This window comes from Ranitomeya imitator, chromosome 2 (genome assembly GCF_032444005.1).
Source record: "Ranitomeya imitator isolate aRanImi1 chromosome 2, aRanImi1.pri, whole genome shotgun sequence".
NCBI classification, from domain to species: Eukaryota; Metazoa; Chordata; class Amphibia; order Anura; family Dendrobatidae; genus Ranitomeya; species Ranitomeya imitator.
Genome location: NC_091283.1, coordinates 610,310,696 through 610,331,054, shown reverse-complemented (window position 1 = coordinate 610,331,054; position 20,359 = coordinate 610,310,696).

Genomic DNA, 20,359 nt, shown 5'->3' with positions numbered 1-20,359 from the left:
AACAGTGACAAAAGAAAAAAGTAAACAAAAACCCTGATGTAACTAAGTAAAAAAGCAAAAGTGCATTTACATAACACAGTTTTTATTAATTTTGTTTTTTGATTAAAAAAAATAGCACAAACGCCATCCCACCACGTCACGGTAACTCTGATAGGGACAGTCCTACACTGTCTAATATTAAAACCTTACCATGTGTAAATGTTGACCTCAGTGTGAATAAGGACAGACAAAAAGGACTGGGCCCAACCAGTGAAACACAGACTGGGGAAGCTTTATATATAGTCTCTAGCTCAGAAACTGGGAGGCCACACCCTGGCTTGCACAGAATGGGGGGCTGTGATAGCAATAGTATATTTTTAAAAAAGGTACCCCCCATTGGTGAAACCACATCCTTGTTGGCAAATACTTCATAACCTTTGTGTACCTTGAAGAGCTCACTTGAAAAGCTCATTGTTGTGTTGCCTGGTTGCTCACATTGGACACAATACACTTCATATAAATTTGATGAAACAATTCTGTTAGGTTGGTTCAGTAGTTCATTACAAATATTTATTTGTCGACTATATTAGTTTCTGTCCTTAAGAGCCAACTTTGGCTACCTCAAATGTACTAATGGTGAATATACAAATGGTGATTTGGATTCCAGATTAAAATACTGTATACCGAATGCATTCAGACAATCACATAGCTGCATTTCTTGTAAATCATTTACAGATGTGACAGACAATGCTCATAGTGACACAATCTTGAGAAATGTTTGTTTATTCACTTCACAAACAGTTCTAAGCCTCTATATGTTTGCTGTTTGTCATTGTAAGACATTAAGTTTTACTGAAACTCTGCCTGTGGTGGTTTGATCTAAATCCTTGTGGTTTTTATATTCTAGGGGTTTATGGCCCCTTGTCTGATGACTCCATGATATCTCATTTTCATACAACCTTGATAGCTGGCCACTTGAAGGTCTGGGTGAAACTAGAGTTACTACATAGTGTAAATCACTATATAAGACCAGAGAAACATGACTAAGACAGATACCAAAACTGGGGTACCTGTACAAGTACAGTGTGCTGATACCTGCATAATTGGGGACGCCCATGCAGTGTAGGTAATCTCCCAGGGGTTCTGTGTCTTGGTGTTGCTTTTCTGATATTCCAGACGGATTATGTTTAAAAGCCTCTTGGTGATGATCTAAGTATACTGTATGTAGTTAATCTTCATATATATATATATATATATGTATTTAATCCTTATATGTACTTATTAACCTTTGTATGGTAACATATACAAAAGTGTGCGCACTCACACTATTCAATCATACTATTCCTTGAATTTTGTAGTTTGCAAAAAAATTGCGTTGTCTTGCAAGTATTAGCCTTATTTAAAACCATATCTGAAACTTAAAAACATGGCAAATAAAATTGCTAAATTCTCCTGTAAATATTTTGGCAAAGAGGGAACCTTCATACCATTAAAAAATATGAGTGGATTTTCATGCGCCCATCCAGTATGTGGGTTTCAAGGCATAATGGGGTGCATATGACTATGCAGCAGGGCTTGCCTTGCTGCCAATGTGTAAAACAAAGGAGTATCGAGTACAAAATGCATATTGTGACGTGGATTTTCATGGGCCCATCCAGTATGTGGGCTCCAAGGCATAATGAGGTGCATATGACTGACTATGCAGCAGGGCTGACTTTGCTGCCAATGTGTAAAACAAAGGAGTATGGAGCACAAAATGCATATTGTGAAGTGAATGTTCAGGGGCCGTTCCAGAATGTGGGTTCAAAGGCTTATTGGGGTGCATATGAATTGGTAGCAGGGCAGGCCTTGAATTCAATGCAACACTTTTTCAGGAGTCACCCCTGGACGTCTTATGAAAGGGGTATTAGGGTGCATCGTAATTCTTGGCAGCCCAGCCACTCACAGCATAGCCTACAACAGCTTAGGAGACCCACTGTTTAATAATAGCCCTTTAAGAAGATTGCTGATGCACCAGTAAAAATAGCCTCTGTGACTTTGAGTCCCTCCTTCATAAATGAAACAAGATGGTTCTGCTTCTGTGTCGCACACCACATGGCCAGCTAGGGTTGTTAAATGTTACAATGACATTTCCGAGTTAATGTATTTGTAGTGGTTGAAAGCAATGCTAAAGTAGAAAAACGCTTCAAAAACGCTGCGTCTGAACTAAGCCTAAGTGGGAGAGGAAATTTTCGGTCTGGGGTTAAATATTTGGCCTTACAGGCAAGTCATTAACCTGCAAAGGTGTACGTTGACATATTTCCCACAAAATCCGTTATGGTTTCATTTTAGTGTGTTTTTTGTGGCACCGGAAAAAATGACATGAATCTCGGAAAAAAGTTTACAGTTGTGAACTAGGAGTCAGGAATGCTTCCAGGCGATCCCCATGATGTCCCTGTGTCATGTGAGCAGTGTTTCCATCATTTTCAGATGTTTTTAGACCTTAAGAGGACCCCCGGGAGATCGCGGTAAAAATACTCGGGTCTCCCATAGACTTACATTGGGCTAGTTGTTCTGGCCGAGTATCTGAGTATACCAATCTGCTCGACCCGAGCAACGAGCACATCACTAGTTACCATAATACATAAAAGACACGACGGATGTCCTAACCCAGATTCACGGTGTCTTGTGGATAAAGACACCTTACTCGTCACAGCCAATGTGGAGGCGTTATATACCTGCATTGACCACACGCATTTATTGACACAGTCCGCCTCTTCTTGGGGCCTCCAATCTGGACTACCTATGTGTGAATTGATCCTCGAGCTACTGCATTTCATTCTCACCCACAACTTTTTTGTTTTTAAGGACACATTTTACTTTCTGTCGCTTCACAGTAACTGAAGTAATGTCAAAGGAAGAAATTAACATTTAACTTTTTTTCACAAATATTTTACTTTCGACCCTAATTTTGGAGAGCCCCTGATGTGCTTAAACAGTGTTAACCCCCCAAAGGCCTAAAGGTGACCCCATTTTGGAAACTGGACCCGTCAAGTAATGTATCTAGATGTGTGGTGAGCACCTTGAATTCCAAGGTGCTTCACATAAATTTATAACATAGAGCTTGAATATAAAAAATCTAATTTTTTCCACAAAAATGATCTTTTAGCCCCAAATGTTTTATTTTCACAACGCAACAGGAGAAAATGAACCTGAAATATTGTTGTGCAATTTCTCCCGAGTACGCTGATACCATTAGTGAGCAATATCATAGGCAATATCATGCATGGGTAACTAATCGGATGAGTACATCCCCTAACATTATCTTTCTGACCACTCTCAAAATTATGGATTGATTCATTTCCTGCATTATTCTGACATATAACTGAGGGGTATAATTACTATTTGAGCATAATCATGCTATTGAGCGTATGGACATGCTATTTTGATTAATCCTGAGAGACCAACCTTACTACAATTTTGGACAATTTTACATGTGTTATTTGATAGGGTATTAACCCATGACAGTATGGCATTAACCCTACATCGCTTTGAAGTCTGAGAAATATTTTTTTTTTTCTTTGCCTATGACATTGCTCACAAATTGCGGTGTTGTGCCAGCAAGGGTCTAATCGGACTTCAATTCCTGTTGGGGTTGAGTTCGCTGACTACTTGCTCGCGCTTTAGGTGCTGTACCGCGGTCCTGTGCCTTAACAGGATTGCTTCTTTCACGCTGGGTGAGGTTAACCCACGCGTGTATACTTTAGTGTACCGCCATATAGTCTGCTAATTGCTAGTAGCAGGTTTTCACCTGCACGGTGGACCCCGGACTGCGAACGCATCTATACCATCTGTCTTGGTGCGTTCCGCCAGTCCTAACAGAATACTAGCGCCAGGGTCTGGCTAGTAAAATGGCGGACGACCAGCGTTTACAGCGGTACATTCAGCAGCTGGAGGGAAGGTTGGCGGCTCTTGAGCGTTCAACCTCAGCTGTGGATGTTACTGCTGTCGCTGTTCAGGCTGCAAGTGTGGCTGCAGCTACCTTGTCCACTGCCGCCCCTGTACCGACGCTATCTCGCCTCCCGCTACCAGAGAAATTTTCTGGTGACAGTAAGTCCTGTAGGGGTTTCGTGAGTCAGTGCTCAATACATCTCGAGCTTCTGGCCTCTCGTTTCCCTACAGAGCGGGCTAAGGTGGGCTTTATAATTTCCTTATTGTCGGACAGGGCGTTGCAGTGGGCTACGCCGCTGTGGGAGCGTGGCGATCATGTGGTGCAGAGTGCTCCGTTATTCCTGAGCACTCTGAAACAGGTCTTTCTAGGACCTCGTGTCACCCATGACACGGCGCTCCAACTGTTGGCACTGACTCAGGGCTCGTCCTTGGTCAGCCTTTTTGCCATCCATTTCCGCACTCTAGCATCTGAGCTGGAGTGGTCGGATAAAGCCCTTATCCCTATATTTTGGAGGGGGCTGGCTGACCACGTTAAGGATGCTCTGGCCACTAGGGAGATTCCCGCCACACTGGAAGAGTTAATAACAGTATCTACTCGCATTGACCTCCGTTTTCACGAGCGGAGGTTAGAGCGAGCCCAGTGTAGGCAGAGGTCTCGGCTGGTTCCCACCTTCGCCAAACCTTTGGAATCTCCAGTCCAGGCTCCTGAGTTCCTGGAACCTAAGGTGGTGTCACGAGCGGGATCTAAGTCCCAGACCGCTCGTGCACTCCAGGGTTGCCATGTATGCCAACAGTCAGGACATCTTGCCACCAGATGTCATCAGCGGTCGAGGAAACGTCAGCGTCTAGTGGTAGTAGGTGGAGGTGCACTAGACACTGCGACGTTTGCCTCCAAATTGTCCTTTAAGGGGACAATTACCTTTGGCTCATCTTCCCACTCGGTAGACCTCTGCGTGGATTCTGGGGTGGAGGGCAATTTTATGTCTTCTGCTTTTGCCCAACGTCACGCAATACCCCTGGTTGTGCTATCTCAACCAGTAACGGTACGAGTGGTGAATGGGTCGACACTCCCCGCACAGATAACACATCAGACCATCCCTGTTACTCTGTCCATGTCGCCATCCCATCAGGAGATTATTTCTCTGCTCATCATTCCTGAGGGTATTGATGAGGTCCTGTTGGGGATACCTTGGCTACGGTACCACTCTCCTCACATCGAGTGGTCCTCAGGCAGAATTCTGGGATGGGGTGAATCATGTGGGGGTAGGTGTCACCGAGAGTGCGTTCAGGTTGCTACTACTGAGGTACCCGCAGATCTCTCCTCTCTCCCCAAGCAATATTGGTCTTATGCAGACGTATTCTCCAAAAAGACAGCGGAGACTCTTCCGCCCCATCGCCCCTATGACTGTCCTATTGATCTCTTGCCTGGTGCTGAGCCTCCCCGGGGTCGAGTCTATCCATTTTCTCTCCCGGAAACGGAGGCAATGTCTCAGTACATACAAGAGAATCTGGCAAGAGGGTTCATGAGGAAGTCAGTGTCACCTGCTGGGGCAGGGTTCTTCTTCGTGCAGAAGAAGAATGGAGAACTACGTCCATGCATAGACAAGTACCCTTTGTCGTTGATATCTGAGCTTTTTGATAGGCTTCGGGGAGCTAGAGTGTTTACTAAACTAGATCTGCGGGGTGCTTATAACCTGATTCGCATCCGTGAGGGGGACGAGTGGAAAACGGCATTTAACACCAGAGATGGGCACTATGAGTATCTGGTGATGCCCTTCGGGCTCTGTAATGCACCTGCCGTTTTTCAAGACTTTGTCAACGACATCTTCTGGGATATGCTTTCCACCTCGGTTGTAGTCTAGCTGGATGATATTCTCATCTTTTCTCCAGATATTGACTCCCACCGGAGAGATGTTGGCAGAGTCTTCGACCTCCTACGGGCAAACTCTCTTTACGCAAAGTTGGAGAAGTGTGTGTTTGAGCAGGAGTCCTTACCTTTCCTGGGCTATATCATCTCCGCCCAGGGATTGGCTATGGATCCTGCCAAACTACAGGCTGTGATGGACTGGCAAGAGCCCCATTCTCTTAAAGCGGTGCAGCGCTTTATGGGGTTCATAAACTATTACCGCCAGTTCATTCCCCACTTCTCAACTCTGGTAGCTCCCTTGGTAGCCCTCACCAAGAAGGGAGCGAATCCCAAATTGTGGTCGGAAGAGGTCTCCAAGGCCTTCACTTCTATTAAGTCCCACTTTGCTAGCGCTCCCATCTTACATCGTCCCGATGTGGATAAGCCATTCCTACTGGAGGTGGATGCCTCGTCCGTTGGTGCTGGAGCAGTCCTCTACCAAAAGGATGCTCAAGGTCGGAAGCATCCATGCTTCTTCTTCTCCAAGACCTTCACGCCAGCGGAGAGGAACTACTCCATCGGGGACAGGGAGTTGCTAGCAATGAAGTTGGCCTTTTCGGAGTGGAGACACCTTCTGGAAGGTGCGCGGTTTCCCTTCCAAGTTTACACGGACCACAAAAATTTGGTCTATTTGCAGACAGCTCAGTGGCTAAATTCTCGCCAGGTCAGATGGTCCCTGTTCTTCTCCCGGTTCCACTTTTCCCTTCATTATCTCGCCGGGGAGAAGAATATCCGTGCTGACGCTCTCTCTCGCTCCCTTATGTCAACTGAGGAGGAGGAAGAGGAGCCTCGGCTTATTGTCCCTTCCGAGAGCCTGAGAACCGTGGCGCCGATTTCGATAGAGTCTGTGCCTCCGGGCAAGACTTTTGTGCCCATTAATTTGCGACCGGAGGTTCTCTCTTGGGCTCATTCGTCCAGGGTGGGTGGACACTTTGGGACAAAGAGAACATCTGAGCTACTGGCGAGGACGTACTGGTGGCCGCATATGGTCCGGGATGTCAGGGATTATGTTCTGGCGTGTGTCTCCTGCGCTAAAAATAAATCTCTGCGTCAAAGGCCAGCTGGTTTGCTCTATCCTTTGCCGGTGGCAGATAGGCCCTGGGAGATGGTCGGGATGGACTTTGTTGTGGGTTTGCCCAAGTCTCACGGCTGTACCATCATTTGGGTCATCACCGATCATTTCTCAAAAATGGTGCATTTGGTGCCGCTGCTGCGGTTACCTTCTGCACGGGCCTTGGCAGCGTTGTTCATTAGACATGTCTTCCGCCTACATGGTATGCCAGACAAAATTGTCAGTGACCGGGGTCCCCAGTTTGCGTCTCGGTTCTGGAGAGAGCTCTGTCGTCTTCTCAGTATTGAGTTGAATCTCTCTTCCGCTTATCATCCCGAGACGAATGGGTTGGTAGAGAGGGCCAACCAGACCTTGGTCACATACCTGCGACATTTTGTTTCAGCCAGGCAGGATGACTGGGCATCCTTGCTATCATGGGCAGAGTTTGCACTGAACAACGCCGTAGCCGACTCCACTGGACAAACCCCATTCCTCCTCAACTATGGTCAGCATCCACGGGTACCTGTGCCTATGCCCGTGTCTTCCGCCAACTCCAGGGTGGCAGACTGGGCTGTGGAGGCACGGGATATTTGGGACCGCACTCAGGATGCCATTCGGGCCTCTAAGGAGAGAATGAGGTCCTCCGCTGATGCTCATCGGCGCCCCGCTCCGACCTTTGCTCCTGGCGACTTGGTGTGGCTCTCCGCCCATAACATCAGGCTGCGAGTTGAGTCCACTAAATTTGCTCCTCGCTACTTGGGTCCATTCAAGGTCCTCGAGCAGGTTAATCCTGTGGTCTATCGTTTGGCCCTTCCGCCACGCCTAGGTATCACCGACACCTTTCATGTGTCCCTCTTGAAACCCGTGTATATGTCCCGGTTTTCCGAGTCATCTGCTGGGACATCGGGTTCGTCTACGGACGATTATGAGGTGAACGCTATTTTGGGGTGCAAGGTGGTGCGTGGTAAAAAATTTTATTTGGTGGACTGGAAGGGTTATGGCCCCGAGGACAGGTCCTTGGAGCCTGTTGAGCACATTCAGGCTCCGCAGCTCATTGCTGCCTTCGAATGTAGCGAGGCCCAAGGAGGGGGGGCCCTAGGAGGGGGGGTAATGTTAGGGGTCGAGTTCCCGCTTCTGCACAGGGGGAATCTCGAGCCACCTCCGCTGCGGTCTCCCATTCTTGTCCAGCCGCAGTGGAGTCTGCTCAGCAAGGACGTCGGTCCCAGTGTCTTGCTCATTCTCACTCTGTTCTGAGAGTTACTGCTGCTTCTCCAGTCTCTGCCATTAAAGTCAGTGCTGGTCAGCAGCGAGCGGACTTCTCTGGGACTAAGTCCTTGTCTGCACGTACTGAGCATGCCCAGGGTAAGATCTCCCGTTGGAGATCGAGGGTCATGTGCTCAGGCTCTGCAGCACATTCCATTGGTCCTCTTGGCAGGTCTTGGAAGGGCAAAGGTGCTGTGGCCACTTCCTGTGCTGCAGCTATATAAACTGCGCATGACCGCACGGCCATGCGCTAGTATTGTCTTACAATTGCTAATGTGTGTATGTTGTGAGTGCAAGTCGTCCTTGGATACCCCTACCCTATTGAATGACTGTTCGCGGAAGGTGTATGGCTGCTACCTAGCGCCCGACTTATCCTACAGCACTAGTCACACATTATAGCGTCCAGTTGCTGTGACCGCCAGTACGGCGCCGTGCACTTCCTCTGTGCTTTCCTTACCCAAGCCTGGGTGGTTAGTGGCGTTCGTCAGTGCGGCACTGCATGCACTCTTGTGCCTTAATATTGCTCTTCAGTTTCCTTACACACCCAGTTGCGGTGTTGTGCCAGCAAGGGTCTAATCGGACTTCAATTCCTGTTGGGGTTGAGTTCGCTGACTACTTGCTCGCGCTTTAGGTGCGGTACCGCGGTCCTGTGCCTTAACAGGATTGCTTCTTTCACGCTGGGTGAGGTTAACCCACGCGTGTATACTTTAGTGTACCGCCATATAGTCTGCTAATTGCTAGCAGCAGGTTTTCACCTGCACGGTGGACCCCGGACTGCGAACGCATCTATACCATCTGTCTTGGTGCGTTCCGCCAGTCCTAACACAAATGCACCTTAGTTATGATTTTTCAGGGCCTGCTAAGAAACTAACCTGATTTAATTTGGTATATCAACCAGGAAAAGATCACCCCCTCACCAGATTTACATCTACCCTTTTAGTATTGCTAATATTGTATTGTTAAGACTAGTGTTGAGCATTCCGATACCGCAAGTATCGGGTATCGGCCGATACTTGCGGTATCGGAATTCCGATACCGAGTTCCGATACTTTTGTGGAATCGGGAATCGGTATCGGATCCATATTAATGTGTAAAATAAAGAATTAAAATAAAAAATATTGATATATTCACCTCTCCGGAGGCCCCTGGACATCACCGCGGGTAACCGGCAGGCTTCTTTGTTTAAAATGAGCGCGTTTAGGACCTGAGAATGACGTCGCGGCTTCTGATTGGTCGCGTGCCGCTCATTTGACTGCCACGAGACCAATCACAAGCCGCGACGTCATTCTCAGGCCCTAAACTCCTCATTCTAGGAATTTAGGACCTGAGAATGACGTCGCGGCTTCTGATTGGTCGCGTGGCGGTCACATGAGCGGCACGCGACCAATCAGAAGCCGTGACATCATTCTCAGGTCCTAAACGCGCTCATTTTAAACAAAGAAGCCTGCCGTTTACCCGCGGTGATGTCCAGGGGCCTCCGGAGAGGTGAATATATCAATATTTTTTATTTTAATTCTTTATTTTACACATTAATATGGATCCCAGGGCCTGAAGGAGAGTTTCCTCTCCTTCAGACCCTGGGAGCCATCAGGATACCTTCCGATACTTGGTGTCCCATTGACTTGTATTGGTATCGGATATCGGTATCGGCGATATCCGATACTTTTCGGGTATCGGCCGATACTATCCGATACCGATACTTTCAAGTATCGGACGGTATCGCTCAACACTAGTTAAGACTGTTATTTGTCTCTTGACCCTAATTTAAGGGTAATTTTACCTACCGTAAGAATATTAAAAGTCACATTTTAGGGGTATTATTTCTGTTTCTTGGTTTATACTTTGATTTATACTTCGTTGTTTAATATATTTTGGTATTTCCTATAGTTCTGGATTTCCCAATACTGGACGTAATCAGTTATATCTATAATCATTTGAAAAATTATCTTTTCTGTGTTAATTTACTTACAGTATCTTTACATTTTTACATTATCATTTATTGGATATTATGTGATTTATTCTCATATGCGTGTATACAGTAAGTATATTTTGTGGGCTATGATTAAGGTCATGTGATCGAAATGGTGGCCCACTGTTCTACACAGACTTACCTGCTGATGGCATTGAAAAAGAGGATTATTTTCCAAAAATTTTTTTAAATTCGCCTATTTTTATTATTGAATATGGCATGCCTTGGCTCTCTTTCTATGCTTTGTGATTTGGGTAATATCACATTGATGGTTCCACTAGATGTCATGTTGTTACAGAATGCTGTGGTAGCCATGCTGGGTAATTGTACCCTGAATTTGGGAGAAATTATCATCATTGTAACACATCCTCCTCCATGCTTCACAGAGGACATTATTCATGTAGAATTCATCCAGTCACCTTTTCTCTGTCTCACAAAGATATAGTGCTTGGTTCCATGTATTTATCCATTTGGGTAGGTATGCTTCCTACTACTTGCAATATCCATTTAATCCCTTGATACTAATACACACTCATCTCTATCCATTTGGGTAGGTCTGCTTCCTACTACTTGCAATTTTCCTTTAATCCAGTGTTGTTAGTATATACTTGTCTCTACCTATCCATTTGGGTATGTCTACTTCCTGAATGAAATTCATCCTGAATAAAATGACTCAGAACTGACCAGTTACTGCTGACTATTAAATGTACATAACTTTTCTTTTTACTGCACATTTACTCTTTCACCATGCTTACATATGCCCTTACAGTTTTTTTCTCCACTAATCCTCATTCTCCTTTGCAATCCCCAAACCCCAGCACCCTCTAAACAAATACCTCCCCACCTGACCTCATCTGCAGCTCTGCTCCTCAACCTCAGATATGTCCTACTAAAACAGAAAACAAGCTGGCCACTCTCCTTATCCCACATGTTCTCCCTCTCTCTGCTTCTCCTCAATGTTGGTGACATATCTCTCAATCCTGGACCCCCATAGCTTATACTTCCCGTTAATTCATCCTTCTACTGCTCCAAACCTCAAATGAACTACTGCAAACTCTCCTACCTAAAGTCCCGTGATGACCAACCCCCTGCTCACTCTCTTTGGAGCATTCTGGAACGCCTGCTCCGTCTGCAATAATTTTCATATAATTTATGAACTCTCTACCTCTCACAAATTTTCCACCTTTGGCTTCACCAAAACATGACTGACACCCTCCAACATGGCCTCCCCTGCTGCACTGTGTTACGTTGGCCTCCACTTCACTCAAACGCCTCACCCTGGCAACAGACATGGTAGAGGAATGGATCTTCGTCCAGACATGGCTGCAGAGCATAATTATTATTTACAAACATAAGGATGAATGACCTCGGGGAGATCAAAACATCCAGCACCGCGGAGACACCATCACGTGTTTCTCAACGCAGTGATCCAGAACACTGCCCCATCCCTTATGTGAAATATGCAAATGCATGTAGAAAAGCCGCGGAGACACCATCACGTTGAGAAACACGTGATGGTGTCTCCGCGGCTTTTCTACATGCATAATTATTATTTAGGCACACTACTTGTACAGACACAATGGTAGAGTCAAATTATTTTTTAGGCCTGGCCATAACTTGCCCGGAAACAGCTGTAGAGTAAAATTAGTTTTTCTTAGGCACAGCCACAACTCATACAGGCACAGTGGTAGAGTAAAATTATTTCTTAGGCCTGGTAAAAGCTTGTAAATACATAACGATAGACTATAATTATATTTTTAGACTCACTACTCATAGAAACACAGTTGCAGAGAACACACAGAATCTTTTTAACACAGTACTAGAACATGCTGTGGTGTAGAGCATACACAGAGGTTTTAAGGCACAGTATACCCACAGGCAGGGGTGCAAAGTACACAGAGAGGCGTTTTGGCACAGTATGCTGACAGGCAGGAGTGCAGAGTACACAGTGAAGTTTTTTGTCACAGTACTCCAACTGAGATGCAAGAGTATAGTACACACAGAAGCTTTTTTGCAGAGTGTTTACACACAAAGACTGAAGGTACCGTCACATTTAGCGACACTGCAGCAATTTAGACAACTATGCCGATGGCTGCAGCGTCGCTGTGTGGTCGCTGGAGAGCTGTCACACAGACAGCTCTCCAGCGACCAACGATGCCGAAGTCCCCGGGTAACCAGGGTAAACATCGGGTTACAAAGCGCAGGGCCGCGCTTAGTAACCCGATGTTTACCCTGGTTACCAGTGTAAATGTAAAAAAAAAAAAACACTACATACTTACATTCCGGTGTCTGTCGCGTCCCCTGCTTCCCTGCACTGTGTAAGTGCCGGCCGTAAAGCAGAGCGGTGACATCACCGCTCTGCTATGCTTTACGGCCAGCCGGCGCTGACACAGTGCAGAGAAGCAGAATGCCGGGGGACGCGACAGACACCGGAATGTGAGTATGTAGTGTTTGGTTTTTTTTACATTTACACTGGTAACCAGGGTAAACATCGGGTTACTAAGCGCGGCCCTGCGCTTAGTAACCCGATGTTTACCCTAGTTACCAGTGAAGACATCGCTGAATCGGCATCACACATGCCGATTCAGCGATGTCTGTGGGAGATCCAGCGACGAAATAAAGTTCTGGCCTTTCTGCTCCGACCAACGATGTCACAGCAGGATCCAGATCGCTGCTGCGTGTCAAACACAACGATATCGCTATCCAGGACGCTGCAACGTCCCAGATCGCTAGCGATATCGTTGTTAAGTTGTTCAGTGTGAAGGTACCTTAATACTGTCCCTCAATGCAGCTGTGTCCTGTGCCTACACTAATGAGAGCAGAATGGTGGTGACACCCAAAACCCTGCATTTATACAGGCTGGGTCACTTGATGCGCCAGCCAGTCACAGCCATGGCAATACTTGGCATAGCTGTGATGGCCCCAGAAGTGCCCACAGCTTAAAAGCTTGTTGATCGGCTGCACTGCAGTCTTTAACCCTCTGTCACATACAACTGATCTGACAGGCGCTTCTCTTTTACTTTCATTTCTCCTTCCTCACCAGATTGTGAGGAAACCCCCTCCCTCCAGGTAGTCTCCGGTCTCTTGAAGGTCTGTGAAACCTGATATCACAGTTGGATTTCAGAGCTTCAGGGGAGAGGATATAGCTGCACAGATCTCTCAGGCTCATTGTATGTGAATACGTCACATTCAGTAAGGTTGGTATTTTATGTTTTTATTCATCACAATAGTTTATTTAGCTTGTTTTATGAACGTATAGCACAAAATGTGAGGATATTTCATAGAAATAAGGGAGATTTTATAAAAGAAAGTGTGCTGCTCAGGCATATACAGTAGTTCCCTCACATATTCCTTCTCTTGCTTCAGATTATCTGCTGAAATGGAGAGGAAAATGTACAATTTATCCAAACAACTTGATGTTGAGGAAGTAACAAACATGCTGTTAGATGATAGAGACCTCACACTGAATGAGGATTTAGGAGAGGAAAGTGAGATTAATTCTCATGATGAGGTGGAAGAATGTGTCCTGGATTCTGAAACAGAGCAAGATGGTGACAGTGGTGAGGATGAAGAAGTTGGATCAAATTATATTGGAAAAGATAAAAATACTAAATGGAACAAGAAGCCATTCCAGAAAAAACGTAGGGAACCTTTAAACATTATTACTCACCTTCCTGCAGTAATAGGAACTGCACGTAATGCAAAAACTGCAGTTGAATGCTGGAACAGTATATTTACAGATGACATTCTGGACTTTATTGTCACATATACCAACCAATATATAGACATTATAAAGGACAAGTACATCTGCAACAGAACCATCAAGCCCACAGATGAAATAGAACTGCGTGCTTTTTTTGGATTACTGTACCTTGCAGGAGCTTATAGGGCAAATAGACAAAGTTTGGAGGAACTTTGGGGTAAAGATGGGGATGGAGTTGAAAAATTTAGCCTTGTTATGTCCATAAACAGATTCAAGATTCTAATTCGTTGCCTTCGGTTTGACGACAGAACTACCCGAACCGAACGCAAAACACATGACCGACTTGCTCCAATTCGTGATATATTTCAAAGATTTGTTGTAAACTGTAAACAAAGTTATTACCCTGGAGAGAATCTCACTATTAACGAAATGCTCCCTGGTTTTCGTGGTAGATGTGCCTTTCGTCAATATATTCCATCAAAGCCAAACAAATATGGAATAAAAATTTATGCCCTTGTTGATGCCAGTAAGACCTACACTTACAACCTGGAAGTTTATGCAGGAAAACAACCAGAAGGTCCTTACTGTGTGAGCAACAAACCCATTGATGTTGTAAAAAGACTGGCTGAACCCTTATTTGGATCGGGTCGCAATATTACAGCTGACAATTGGTTTACAAGTTGTGATCTGATTGATTATCTGAAAATTCAGAAACTGTCGTATGTGGGAACTGTAAGAAAAAACAAAAGGGAATTGCCGCCACAGTTTGTAAGTGTGAAAGAGAGACAACAGTACAGCAGTATGTTTGCATTCCATAATGGAAAGGCTTTAGTTTCCTATGTACCACATGCCAAAAAAATCGTACTTCTTCTATCAACACTTCATGATGATGCTGCCATCGATCCTGGGACTGGGGCAGAAAAAAACCCGGAGATAATTACATTTTACAATGCCACCAAAGGGGGTGTGGATACAGCAGATCAGATGTGCTCCACTTTCAACGTCAGCAGAAACATCAAACGCTGGCCAATGGTCATATTTTTTGCTATGTTGAATTTGGGTGGTATAAATTCACAAGTAATTTATCTTGAAAACAAGCTTGAACCACTCCGTAGACGATTGTATCTGAAAAAATTGGCCCATGAACTAGTACTTGGAGAGCTACGCAGGAGAAGCGTGAAAACAATCGGTATCCCCTCTCGCCTTCAAGTTCAGCTCAAAAGGTTCCGCCCAGAAGATGATGGTGAAAAGTCACCATCTGCACCACCTCACAAAAGAAGGAGATGCACCACCTGCCAAATGGAAAGCGGAACCAGAAGGCTTTCAAATTATGAATGTCTCAAATGTCATAAAGCAATTTGCCTGACACATGCAAAAATGGTGTGTAATTCTTGCTATTTGCTCTGCAAGTGTGACTTTTCTGGGGAAACGTCAGCATCTACTTCTGATTGAATATGTTTTTAATAGTACTTAAGGTACCTTAAAATTAAGTTTGTGTTCAAAAATTTTCTTTGTACATTTTTTTGAAAGTGTCGAACTGGGGACTATTTGGCGGGAGTTTTGAAAAGTTTGTATTTCATAGTTATTAGTTTTATGTTAAGTAAATGGTTTTTTTTGCAACTGATTATGTGTAGTCTCTTTTATTACATCCCTATGAAGGTCACTGATCACTTTTAGAGCACTGAAATTGCAAACATTAGATATTATAGGTATTTTTCCAGCAGGCGCCTGACAGGCACATTGTATGTGAACTCGTTAGTCCGAATATTGTATGTGACGGAGGGTTAAACAATCTTTATTTGGCATCTGAACCCAAAAAGTAAACTGGACATCTGGTAAAAAGTCCATGTTTGGGGTTTGGTAACGGATACTAAATGTCAGTTTTGAACCACGAACTTTACAGTTTGGGTGCACTCATCCCTAGCTATGACTTTTTTGTTTAGGGATATAAGCACTAAAACTTTGAAAATCACAAATTTTTCCAAATTTCCATCAAATTGTAGATATTTTCACAAGAAACTAAAAACTTAAAAGACCTAAATTTACCACTAGCATAAAGTACAATGGGTCATGAAAAAACATTCTCAGAATCACTGGGATACATTTATGCATTCCACAGCTATTACCACAAAAATTATTTTGAAAAACAGGGCTTCGCCATTAAGCTTAAAATTGGCTATACCTATCCATTACTAATCCTATAGTTGTATTGTAAATAAAAACACACCCAGAATAAAGTCTTTTATTAGAAATAAAATAAAACACACTTTTACTTTTTTTATTTAAAAATAACAAACACAGTTACAGTGGGTACAGAAAGTATTCAGACCTCTAAATTTTTCACGCTTTGCTTCATTGCAGCCTTTTGGTAAATTCAAAAAAGTTCAATTTTCTCATTAATGTACACTCTACACCCCATCTTGAATGAAAAAAACCCCAGAAATGTAGTAATTTTTGCAAAACTATTAATAAAGAAAAACTGAAATATCACATGGTCATAAGTATTCAGACAATTTGCTCAGACACTCATATTTAAGTCACATGCTGTCCATTTCCTTGTGATCCTCCTTGAGATGGTTCTAATCCTTAATTGGAGTCCAGCTGGGTTTAATTAAACTGATAGGACTTGATTTGGATAGGTACACACCTGTCTATATAAGACCTAACAGCTCACAGTGCATGTCAGACCAAATGAGAATCATGAGGTCAAAGGAACTGGCCAAGGAGCTCAGAGACAGAAATGTAGCAAGGCACCCAATTTCTGCAGTACTCAAGGTTCCTAAGAGCACAGTGACCTCCATAACCCTTAAATGGAAAAGTTTCGGAAAACCAGAAGTCTTCCTAGACCTGGCCATCCAACCAAACTGAGCAATCATGGGAGAAGAGCCTTGGTGAGAGAGGTAAAGAAGAACCCCAAGATCATTATGGCTGAGCTCCAGAGAATGCAGTAAGGAGATGGGAGAAAGTTCCATAAAGTCAACTATCACTGCAGCCCTCCACCATTTGGGCCTTTAACAGAGTGACCCGATGGAAGCCTCTCCTCAGTGCAAGACATATGAGAGCCCGCATACAGTTTGCTAACAAACACATGAAGGACTCCCAGACTATAAGAAATAAGATTCTCTGGTCTGATAAGATGAAGATTTACCTTTTTGGTGATAATTCTAAGTGGTATGTGTGGAGAAAACCAGGCATTGCTCATCACCTGCCCAATACAATCCCAACAGCAAAACATGGTGGTGGTGGTAGCATCATGCTATGGGGGTGTTTTCCTGCTGCAGGAACAGGACAACTGCTTGCCATTTAAGGAAACATGAATTTGGCCATGTACAGACATATCCAGGATGAAAACCTATTCCAGAGTGATCTGGACCTCAGACTTGGCCAAAGGTTCACCTTCCAACAAGACAAAGACCATAAGCACACAGCTAAAATAACAAAGGAGTGGCTTCAGAACAACTCCATGATCATTCTTGACTGGGCCAGCGAGAGCCCTGACCTAAACATAATTGAGCCTCTCTGGAGAGACCTGAAAATGGCTGTCCACCAACTTTCACCATCCAACCTGATGGAACTGGAGAGGATCTGCAAGGAAGAATGGCTGAGGATCCCCAAATCCAGGTGTGAAAAACTTTTTGCATCATTCCCAAGAAGACTCATGGCTGTACTAGCTCAAAACAGTGCTTCTACTCAATGCTGAGCAAAGGGTCTGAATAATTATTGTTAGGCATCGGGATTCTCCCACTGCGTGGAACAGATGCTAAGCCTTGTCTGGTGCAGTGGTCTCCCATTCAGGCTGGGCCACTGGGATGACTGCTCAGCACAGACTCTTGTCCAAGTGCCTTGCCCAGGCTTGTGCTGCATGTTTACAGGTGCAGCATTGTGCTCTGGAACCTAGGTCCAGATTTCATCCTACTGAGCATGTCCATGATGTGGCGCCTTCTCTATGGTGCTCAGACGTCGGTTGCTCTGGTGATGTGGCAGCTTTGGATTGGTCCACAGGCAAGAGCCTGTCTGTCTGGACTTGAGCCTAAGATATAAAAGGCTCTCAATGGTGCACGCCTGTGCGCTAGTATCATTTGTGTTATGTGTGTGAGTGGATACACTACCACTTTGAAAGCATGTGTGTGTGTGTGTTGAGATCTTGCTCAGGTTAAACCAGTTAGTTTATTCGCTCTGTGAAGCTAACAGAGCTGTGGGCTGTGCTTTCTGTTCACTCTGCATGGAATTAACGCAGTCGTGTTAGGTGTATTCTTGCTGTGTGCTCCGTCATTACTCTATAGCAGCAGTTTTACATCTCTGCACGGTGGACCCAGGGTTGCGATCACACTTTATTATTATATTTTATTTAGTGCGATCCGCGAACCCTAACACTTATGATCATGTGATATTTCAGTTTTTCTTTTTTAATAAATTTGCAAAAATTTCTACATTTCTGTTTTTTTTCAGTCAAGATGGAGCGCAGAGTGTACATTAATGAGAAAAAAATGAACTTTTTTGAATTTACCAAATGGCTGCAATGAAACAAAGCATGAAAAATTTAAAGGGGTCTGAATACTTTCCATACCCACTGCATACTCACCAAATGCCCATTCCACCGAAGCCTTCATTCTTCTGTAATAAACCAAAAATAAAAGACAACAATATCCCTCACTTGTCGGTCGTTCTGTCCCACGCCATAAATCCATGTCTGGGGGAAAAACAGTTTTCAACCTGTATGGTGCCAAGATGCAACTGTCCAGGCTTGCAGCTAGCACGGCTATCATTAGAAAAATACACAAGGTGAGGATAAAATAATGTGGCAATAATTTAATGAATAACTAGCAAACAATAACATATAGAAAATTCCCAGCAAAATACCCAAGATGGTGCAAAATTACAAAGTCTCACCCTTCCTCTGACTTGCCGGAATTAGAGCAGCTGCGACTTCGGAGCTTCCAGAACTGACTACCCCCAGCAGTGGCATCCCACTTTTGGTGGACAGCCACAGAGAGGAGGTAACAACAAGCTTAGGAAACTGACAGTCCAGTGAGGTATGTGGCCAGGTAACCAGAGGGTCACAACCTGGCTTCTCTGAATGTCTTCTTGGAACCAGGTGGCCGATGGGTCCCAATCCTACTGTAGCTTCCCCAAATGAATCCATGGGGCTCAGGTAAACAGTATGTCCAAATTGTGGCTTCCCTAAATGTGTATAAGGGTTCAGAAATGGTCAATGGAGCAGATCTGTATTCTTTCAGCTGGAGCCGTAGTCCCCTGTAGAATGTCAAATCTGTGTCCCTCTTGATGAAGCCATGGTGTCCTGGCTGTTGTTCTGGCAAGTCACTAGATTCTTCTTACAGAACAGGTAGGATGACTTTAATTCTCATTGTTTGAGTATTTAATCATTCTGCCTAGTTCATCCTTTTCTGTTTTGCAGGTCAACAAACTAGCTTTCCTGGTATAATTGTGTAATCAACATGTTAACAGATTTCTATTGTTCCATGACCCTGCGTCCCTGGCTGCCAGAGATAACAGATCTTAAGTTACATCAACTCAAGTGTCAAATTTCAGACAATATGACAATAGTCTATGTTTCTTGACCAACCAAAGAAAAACACATGAATTCAAAAGTCAACAGAAATATAATAGCCTATAGCCCCCGTCACACAAAGCGAGATCGCTAGCGAGATCGCTGGTGAGTCACAAGTTTTGTGACGCAACAGCGACCTCAGTAGCGATCTCGCTATGTGTGACACGTAGCAGCGACCAGGCCCCTGCTGTGAGATCGCTGGTCGTGTCGGAATGGCCTGGACCTTTTTTTGGTCGTTGAGGTCCCGCTGGGTAGCACACATCGCTGTGTTTGACACCTTACCAACGACCTCATGACAGGATGTTCCTTATTGAGGTCTGTTAATCGTCATGTAATAGCTGCCATGTGACATCGTTGTACAGGTCGCTACAGGTCGCCGCATCGCTGCTGCGTCGTTTGGGAGATCTCACAGTTTGACATCTCACCAGCGACCACATGGCAACGCAGCAACGATCCCTGACAGGTCGTATCGTTGTCGGGATCGCTTTAGCGTCGCTATGTGTGACGGGGCCTTATGTCTCCTAGGCTACTGAATAGACATCTGGATAATTAAGATTAAATGTTGTGTAGTCACACTGACCAACACAGTGACTGCTGAGGCCCACTTGACCACTGTCACATGGACAAGTGCCAGGAACACTACATTTCCCTGATGGCACACTGGGTGACCCTTATGGAGACAGGGACCAAGTTGGACCCTGGGACTGTACACAGGCTGCCAAAGCCAAGAATTGCGGGTCCCAGTTCCATCAGAGCTTCCCCCACCTCCTACGCTAGATCCAACAACCCCTCCTCCTCATCCTCAATCTCAGAGTTATGGTTCATATTGGTCTAAATCTGGAAGCACTGCCTTGGTGAAGCGGCAACAGGGTCTGATTAAACAAGTTTATTTAGGTGACAAAGAGCACACTGCCAGAGCTGTTGAAAGGTCTAACAGAGCAGAAAGATTCCTGGCTCTCGCTGCTGAATCTACAACCAAGCAGGGTTGT